The sequence below is a fragment of the Henckelia pumila genome, chromosome 2 (assembly GCF_033568475.1).
Source record: "Henckelia pumila isolate YLH828 chromosome 2, ASM3356847v2, whole genome shotgun sequence".
Taxonomy (NCBI): Eukaryota; Viridiplantae; Streptophyta; class Magnoliopsida; order Lamiales; family Gesneriaceae; genus Henckelia; species Henckelia pumila.
Window position 1 is genome coordinate 35,694,783 of NC_133121.1, and position 9,795 is coordinate 35,704,577.

Genomic DNA, 9,795 nt, shown 5'->3' on the forward strand with positions numbered 1-9,795 from the left:
CCATCCAACGACGATGCCGCATGTTCATTCTGCTCGAGTGAACAAATATTTCAAACTCTTGTGGTCCAAAAAGATCTTGAACTACTCACCATACAGGTAATGGTGCAAAATCTTCAGTGCAAACACGATCGCTGCAAGATCTAGATCGTGCACTGTTGGGTAGTTCCATTCGTGAGTTTTCAATTTCCTGGAAGCATAGGCAATAACATGCCCCGTAGAGACCCAAGCCGGATCCGCTACTAATCAGAAGCTAACTAAGAATGCATTTAACTTAAGCAAAATATAATCAGAATTTAACAGCGGAAAGGTAAAGAATCTAGATCCAAATATAGTCGGCAGAATACAACTGACAGAAAAACTCATAAATAAACACTGTATAATTCAACCAAATCGAACAGTGTGTCAAATCCCTAACAACTAAGGGAAACTCACTGGAACCCTGAATCCTGGTCTCCGCCCTGCCGCAAACCTCCGGTGTCACCCAATCTGAGACCTGTAAACAAATATGATGCAAGAATGACTTAAAACCCAGTAAAAACTCAGTATGCTCAGGGGCGCTAATCGAATTTGCAGTACCGGCTGGAGAGCGACTCCGCGGGGTACATCCACATACTTTCCCTAACACCGTAGCGTTAGTCTCCTCCATCACGGCGTCTCCCAGTGATAGACAAAATAATACGGGGCTGAGCATCCCCTCACATGACCCACCTCTCACGAGATGCTGTCTAGAGTAAATCATACATGTGCTAAAACATTAAAACAATAAAACATGGCATATACAATGCAACATAGAAGTGTATATATCATGTCGGCTATCTCGGTCAATACTTACGTACCTCAATCTCAGAAATAAGAGCAACCTAACAAGTCCTACTCATTAGTCCAAGCCTATAATCAAATAGTCGCTATATCACTTATAGTGCTTAACTAAACTATTAGATACTCCCTAAAACTGCTAGGAGCCCAAAGTTCTACCTGCGTCCGTCGTTAGCCCACTGATTGCGACTGCCTCCAAAACTTAATCACAGCTCCGCTGCTATCCCCGTAGCGCTCGACCACTCCCATACTTCCAGTAGGACGCCAAGAAAGCCTTAGAATCGACTAAAAGGGACTAGAATAGAGAGAGAAGAGGTGAATTGGCGAATGAAAAGTGAGCCTCGTGACCGCTTAAATCGGTGTGATAAAAATCTACTGGCAAGCGTACCAGGTCAAGTAATAGATAGTGGACCGAAGTCCAGATGTCAAACCCACAAGGACTGTTATTTTGTAATTACCAAAATATATTTATTTCCTACTTAATCTAGACTAGCGAATAAAAGGATTCAGATTTTAAACTAATAAATAAAATTGGAAATAAAATTAAGTTAAGTAAAACGCAGCGAGAAAATTTGGATTGAATTCAAATATGAGAAAAACTCGATCAAGGACACATGTAGGTACCAAACAAATCATGTAACATGTAGCCGATTCAGGACTCAGATTTAATCTTAAATTACAGTGAATTTTCCTAACTTGTTTAAAGGTCTATTTCTAGAATAATTAAACCTATTCAAATATTGACGGATTAATTTTCATAATTTTAATCAAATTTGAATGCATCAAATATTTGTGAAAATTCAGTTTGCACCTAAAACCGCACGATGAAATTGAATACTATTTCTTGTCAATTTTATCTCGTGTTAATTATTAAAGTTATCAAAATAAATTCCTTCTCTGTCGACTTAGAACCGATTAACATGCAAGCAAATAGTTGATCAGGCTATTCACAAGACAAATATAAATTTAACAATCAATAAAATAAAACCAAATTTGAAAAATCCCAAATAAACATCAAAGTTTTCTACATGAATTTCTTCGGCCCAATCACGTGGCCTTGATCGAAAAAACGACTACCCCATAAATAAAATCATGATTCAAAAAATATTTTTAATGATGAATTAAAAACAAAAAAAAGAAAAGAAGAAAGAAAAGAGAAATCTTATCTTCCAAGCCTGTAGTCGCCTTGTACGATCTCTGCGTTCTTGAACCTTCGAACCTGGTCCAGAACCCGTACCAATAAATTTCCTTATGCCAAAATTAATTTCCAAATTTTCAATCTCGCGAATTTGCGCTCGAGCACAGAAAAATACGCACTCCTATAGAAATTCGGTTTGCGCTCGAGCGCAGTATTTTACCGCTTGAGCGCGACATTTTTCTCAACTTTCTTGAATCGGGTTTCACGCTCGAGCGCAGGATTTTCCCGCTCAAGCACCACACAATTTCTGCTGCGAGCGAAGATTTTGAAAAATTCATATCTCGAGTTATAGCCGTCGGATTGAGCTGAAATTTGGACAGCAGCTTCAAAAATCTTGATATTCATTTTGAACGGTGGAGATCGGATTTGGATCTCTGTAAAATTAAAAATGATTTTTTGATCAAGGCTGCTCCATAATTAATTCTTGCGGATCTCTTATGTTGCTCCAAATTCTTTATTTATTCATTGCACCTTCATTAAAATCGAGGAAAATGAAATGTAGACCATATGAATGACATAAATAAATAAATTAAACAAAAAAAAATCTAAAAACATAATAAATGCATGCAAACTTGACTCGAAACTAGCACAAAATAATGCATAAAAACACACTTATCAACTCCTCCATACTTAAATCTTGCTCACCGTCAAGCAAGACGGAAAATGCAATAAACACACAACAAAACAACAAAAACGGAAGTAGGAAATATTCATGGGAATTTGCCTTAGAGAAGTTCTATTCCAACTTAAAAACACGAATGCTCTCAACCTTTCATAATACACCTTCGGTTTAGTGTGAACATGTGTGTGTGCATTTTCATTCTAGTTACATGCAACTTAGATAGAATCAGTTTCAAGACTTCTTAGCGACTTATGACAAATCAGTGCAATTTTCACTCTCAAGTGTCCATTTTTTCCAACAACCTCTTAACAAAATACACCTCCCTTGAGATTATTTTTACGCACCGTCGAATTTTGCACCCAACATTTTGAAGCCCCAATAATTACCCGCAAACTTAGCTATAACTGTGATAGGATTAGAATTTCAATCCCTCGTCTATAGCCCGGATGGAGCATCAACCCCATTGAATCCGCAAACTTGACTAGGTGATTAGGATTTCAATCCCTTGCCTGAAACCCTGATGAAGTTTAATTTTTCAAAAATTTTCATCTATTTCACTTTTTAAAATTTTTTTTGTGCGCCCAAGATCATAAGTGCAATTTTTAGAGGATCATTAGAATTCAAAAGAAACAATGGAGATCACTAAACACCTAGTGTCGTGTAATGGTGAAATAGACACAAACTTCATCAATTTTATTGCTACACTTCACTGGTCTAACATGAGTGCTTAAAAGTATTCATGGTTCAACCTACAGTTTCTCATGTCAAGTCAAGAGCAAAATTTTTTACCAAAAATTATTTTTTGTAACTTCATATCATCATTGGCTCCCAATTATCATCTTACTCAACAAAAATGCAAACAAGTTATGAAAACGAACGAGATGCAAACAAACTAAAACATGACAGATGCAACACAAACACAACACAAATAAAAACATAAATACTACACTACCCCCATACTTATCCAAAGCATTGCCCTCAATGCTTTAGAACAATGAACAAAATGCAAAATAAACAAATTCAAATAAAACAAAAATAACACTCCCATGGTTATAGATTCGTCCTCTTTCGCCTCGACAGTATCAGTTTTGGCAATAACAGCAGACTGGGTATAGAGGCAGGAATGAAAAATGATATGGGAAATAAGCAAAAATCAAATAAAAATAAACATAAACCAAAAATAAAATAAAAAGCAAGGGAAAGAACAATGGGTTTCCTCCCAGTCAGCGATAAATTTAAGTCTATAGCCTGACTATATTCCCCTCTGTATTGGCCAAATGCAAGGTGGCTCATCCACCGTCTTGGATGAAGTCTGATCAATCCTACTACTGCTTGCTTCACTTCTATATAGATTTTGCATGAGATCGATTCCTTTGGAGGGCTGAACCTGCTGATATTCCCCAACATCATTAATCACATCAATAAAATATACAGTAGAACAAGATTGTGAAATTGGGCTATCGCTATCCGACTTCAACATATTAAAGACCACTTGCTCATAATTCATTTTTAACACTAATTCCCTTTTTCAACATCAATTAAGGCCCTACTAGTAGCAAGAAACATACAACATAAAATCATAGAAACCTCATAATCATCATACATATCAAGAACGACAAAATCAATAGGGAAAATTAGTTTATCCACTTTAAATAAGACATTCTCCACTACCCCTCTAGGATATTTGACAGAACGATGTACAAGCTTAAGAGAGATGGTAGTGGGTTCAATTACCCTCATACCTAATTTCTTAGCAAGTGAATAAGACATCAAATTGATACTTGACCCTAAGTCACACAATGCATTATCAATAGAAAATTGACCAATATTGCACGGTTTAGAGAAACACCATGGATCTTGAAATTTTTGTGGGAGCCTATTGTGGATCACCGCTGAGCACTCCTCATCAATTGTGACTTGCGCCAGATCGTTCAGCTTCTTTTTATTTCTCAAAAAATCCTTTAGAAATATGACAATTCGGTGTCTGAGCTAAAACATCTGCAAAAGGTATGTTAATATGCAGTTTCTTGAAAATTTCAAGAAACTTTTTAAACTTATGATCAGAAAATAATTGCTTAGCTCTTTGAGGAAAAGGTAAAGTAGACATATCAACATCATCATTAACATTAGAATCTACTTTCCTACCTTTCTTACCTGTAGTCGATGGTGGTGGGGGGCTGCGCTTGTCCTATTTTTTCTCATCTTGATCTTCGTCGATCTTCTTCTCGGGTATGTCAAATTGTGATCTAGTCATGATCATAATAGCATTCACGTCCCTAAGATTTGTTTCGGTGTTGATTGGCAGTGAACCGGGTGCTCTGGTTGAAAGTTGGGTTGCTATCTGAGCCATCTGAGTCTCCAAATTTTGCAACATAGCTTCTTGATTCTGCAGTCTTGCCTCAGTTCTCGCAACAAACTTCATCATTATCTCCTCAAAGCTCGGATTCTGCACCTCTTGCTTAGGTTCATTCTGCCAATTCTGATTGTAGGTGTTGTTGTATGAGTTGTACGGCTGCAGTCCATGATTTCCTGCAAAATTAGTCGCCTCCACCTCAAACAACTGTTGTTCCTCTTGCATATTCTCCTGTACTTGGTTCACTGGCGTTGCTTTCATAAGTGTCATCTGGTGTGTCAGAGCATCAATATTCGCATTCAAAGTTGTCAATGCGTCGATCTCCAGAATTCCAGCCGTCTTCACTTTTTTCATATCCGGCCACCAAATATTACTTTCTGCCATATTGCAAATTATTTCCCAAGCATCTGCCGGTGTCTTCCTGAATAGACTTCCACTGGTTGTAGCATTCAACATAAAACGCACTGATGGATCGGCTCCATTATAGAATGTATGCGTCTAGTGGCTTTGGGTAAGATTATGTTGAGTACACATCCTCAACATCTTCTTGAATCTGGTACAGGCTGCATGCAAAGACTCCCCCTCCTTCTGCTTAAAACTGATAATATTAGAGAAAAGTTTCGCCATCTTCGTCGGTGGGAAATACTTGTTCAAACAGGTTTGAACAAGCTCAGTCCAGGTGGTGATAGAACCAGTAGGTAGATCATCTAGCCACTCGAGTGCATCCCCCTATAGAGAAAATGGTAATAACCGCAGTCTCACTGCATCGGAGGTTACCCCATTAAATTTGAATGTGTCGCAGATCGAAAGGAATCGCTCCAGATGAGCATAGGGATCGTCCACAGAAGTGCCTCCAAAACGTGCTTGAAGCTGGATCATCTGAATAATAGAGGGATTCAGCTCAAAAGTGTTCGCCTCAACAGCCGGGCGAACTAAGCTAGATCCATAACCTTCAACTGACGGACGAATTAAATCAAGAACTGTTCTATTATCTGCCATATCTTCTTCTCGCTCTGACTCTGTTTCAAGTTTTAGATTAATAGCTCTTCTAGCTCTCCGAATTTTGCTGAGCGTGCGTTCAATCTCCAAGTCAAGTGGAACGAGCTCTTTGGAAGATCGAGTGTTATGCATACACAGACAAAATGTACCTGAAAATCAAAGATAGAGGGAAATAATCAGAATTCAAATAAATAAATACAAAAAAATAAAAGTCTAGTCTCAAGTAAAAGAAAAATTCTGATATCACAAACAGTCCCCGGCAACGGCGCCAAAAACGTGATCACTTAAATAGGTGTGATAAAAATATACTGACAAGCGTACCAGGTCAAGTAATAGATATTGGACCAAAGTCCAGATGTCGAACCCACAGGGACTGTTATTTTGTAATTACCAAAATATATTTATTTCTACTTAATCTAGACTAGCGAATAAAAGGATTCAGATTTTAAAGTAATAAATAAAATTGCAAATAAAATTAAATTAAGTAAAACGCAGCGAGAAAATTTGGATTGAATTCAAATATGATAAAAGCTCGATCAAGGACACACGTAGGTACCGAACAAATCATGTAACATGTAGCTGATTCAGGACTCAGATTTAATCTTAAATTACAGTAAATTTTCCTAACTTTATTAAAGGCCTATTTTTAGAAAAATTAAACCTATTCAAATATTGACGGATTAATTTTCCTAATTCTAATCAAATTTGAATGAATTAAATATTTGTGAAAATTCAGTTTTCACCTAAAACCACACGATGAAATCGAATACTATTTCTAGTTAATTTTACCTCATGTTAATTATTAGAGTGATCAAAATCAATTCCTCATCTTTTGACTTAAAACCGATTAATATGCAAGCAAATAATTGATCAGGCTATTCACAAGACAAATATAAATCTAACAATAAATAAAATAAAACAATATTTGAAAAATTCCAAATAAACCTTCAAGTTTTCTACATGAATTTGTTCGGTCCAATCATGTTGCCTTGATTGAAAATAAACGACTACTCCATAAATAAAATCATGATTCAAACAATGTTTTTAATCATGAACTAAAAATAAAAAGAAGAAAAGAAGAAAGAAAAGAGAAATCTTCTCTCTCAAGCCTGTAGCCTCCTTGTACGAACGACTCTACGTTCTTGAACTTTCGAACCCTTAAAAAATATGTTATATCTTCTATTTATATGGTCCGGAACCCGTACCAATAAATTTCCTTATGCCACAAGGAATTTTCGACTATTCAATCTCGCGTATTCGCACTCGAGCGAGTAGAAATCCCGCTCGAGTGCGCAAAAATATGCACTCCTTTGTAAATCCGGTTCGCACTCGAGCGCGACATTTTTCTCAACTTTCTGGAATCAAGTTTCGCGCTCGAGCGCAGGATTTTCCCGCTCGAGCGCCACACAATTGTTGCTGCGAGCGACGATTTTGAAAAATTCATATCTTGAGTTCTAGCCGTCGGATTGAGCTGAAAGTTGGACAGCAGCTTCAAAACATCTTGATCTTCATTTTGAACAGGGAAGATCAGATTTGGATCTTTCTAAAATTAAAAATTATTTTTTTGATCAAAGCTGCTCCGTAATTCATTCTTGCGGCTCTTCTCTTGCTCCAAATTCTTGATTTCTTCGTTGCACCTTCATTAAAACCAAGAAAAATGAAATGTAGACCACATGAATGCCATAAATAAATAAATTAAACAAAAAAAATCTAAAAACATAATAAATGCATGCAATCTTGACTCGAAACTAGCACAAAATAATGCATAAAAACACACTTATCACCTCGCACCCCATATTTATATACTGCGATCGAAACGTCCGATCCCCTGCTTCCGATCTCTCTCCTCCAACCATGTGTCGTTCAATAGCTGGATGTCGATAGTCGATCAGAGCTTCCAATCACACGACGTCATCAATGTTGAACTCATCCATGACAACTAAACTCGGGTAAAGTTCGGAGCTTCCGAACCCTGATCGGAGCTTCCGATCGTGACAGGGCTTCCGATCCTAAACTGTGCTTCCAAACTACCTGATTTCTTGGAACCCTCAGGGATATTTTCGAGCGTTCTGAATCCATTTTTGAACTTCTTAGACCATTTGGAATCTTTTAATCAAGTTTTACCAAATTTAATTATGATTACGAAGTTAATTACTCATTTTGGGTATGGGTGACTACATTTTCCCCCACTTAAGAAATTTAGTCTTCGAAATTCAATCTTGAGGAATAAAGTAGACAAATCATAAAAGAAGTCTTTATTACATCTGATTCTCAAATATTACAACACTATCCAAACGAAAATACAAGATTCAAAACAACTCTGGATGCTTTGCCATAACTAACGGTATGCTCTTATTAAAAAGTACCATATCCTTTCTGTCAAGGATCCAGATAGGTCTCTCCACGTATGACAGATCCTGCTCTAACTGAACCTCTGTCGGTTGTAACACATACAACTCATCCGCAACATACTGCCTCAGTAAGGACACATGGAACACATCATGAATCCCAGAGATAAGGTGACAAGGCTAAAAGATAGGCCACAGCTCCAACTTTCTCAAAAATCTCGAATGGTCCTATGAATCTTGCGATAACTTGCCTTTAAGCACATCACTCTCCGAAAAGGTGAAACCATCTGAAAAACATGCTTTCCTAGCTGAAACTGCAACGGTCTACGATGTGTGTTAGCGTAACTAGCCTGTCGATCTTGGGTAGTATTGATCCTCCTCCTGATCAACTTTACCGCATCAGTCATTTGCTGAAATAACTCCGGACCTTCAACTTGACGCTCGTCAACCTTATCCCAAAACAAAGGCGTACGACAGCGTCATCCATATAGATCCTTGAATGGTGCCATGCCGATACTGCGATGGTAGCTGTTATTATATGCAAACTCAACCAACGCCAGATGGTCATGCCAAGATGGAGCAAAATCCATCACGGTAGCTCTAAGCATGTCCTCAAGAGTACGAATCTTCCTCTCAGTCTGTCCATCAGTTTCCGGATGATACGCGGTACTCAAGCACAAAGTAGTACCAAGAAAACGCTGGAAGCTTCCCCAAAACCTAGAGTTAAACCTCGGATCTCTGTCTCTAACGATGCTCAGCAGAATCCCATGCATACGAACAATCTCTTGCACATACAATCGTGCCATACGATCAAAAGTGAAATCCCGATTATACGGAAGAAAATGCGCGGACTTCGATAATCGATCAACAACAACCCAAATGACATCACAATTCCTGGAAGACAACAGTAAGTGGGTGACAAAATCCATCGTCACATGTTCACATTTCCACTCAAGAATCTCTAAACTCTGAAGCAAACCACCGGGTCCTCGAAATTTTTCCTTGACATATTGACACATAAGGCGAGACACGAACTTATACACGTTGTGCTTCATTTCTTTCCACCAAAATCTTGTTCGTAGTTCCTTATACATCTTCATACTTCCTAGGTGAACAGAGAATCTACTACGATGAGCCTGCGTTAAGATCTCATCCCTCAGTGTGGAATCATCAGGAAATACCACACGTCCGAAAAGACACAGCAAACCATCATCCTGGAGATGGAAACCCAAAGTATTCACAACCTGAGCCAATCGCGCTAACTTTTGAGTCTTCGGATCGGCAATCTGTGCCTCTCTGATTCGAGTATACAAAGCTGGCTCGAAAAGTATTGAAGAAATGCGAATCCCCTGTTGCTCCTTCTTGTGACAAAACGTAAACCCCAAGGAACAACACTCTTCTACCACTCGCGAAACTGAGCTGGTATGAAGGGAACTCAAATGTACTTTGCAACTAAGCG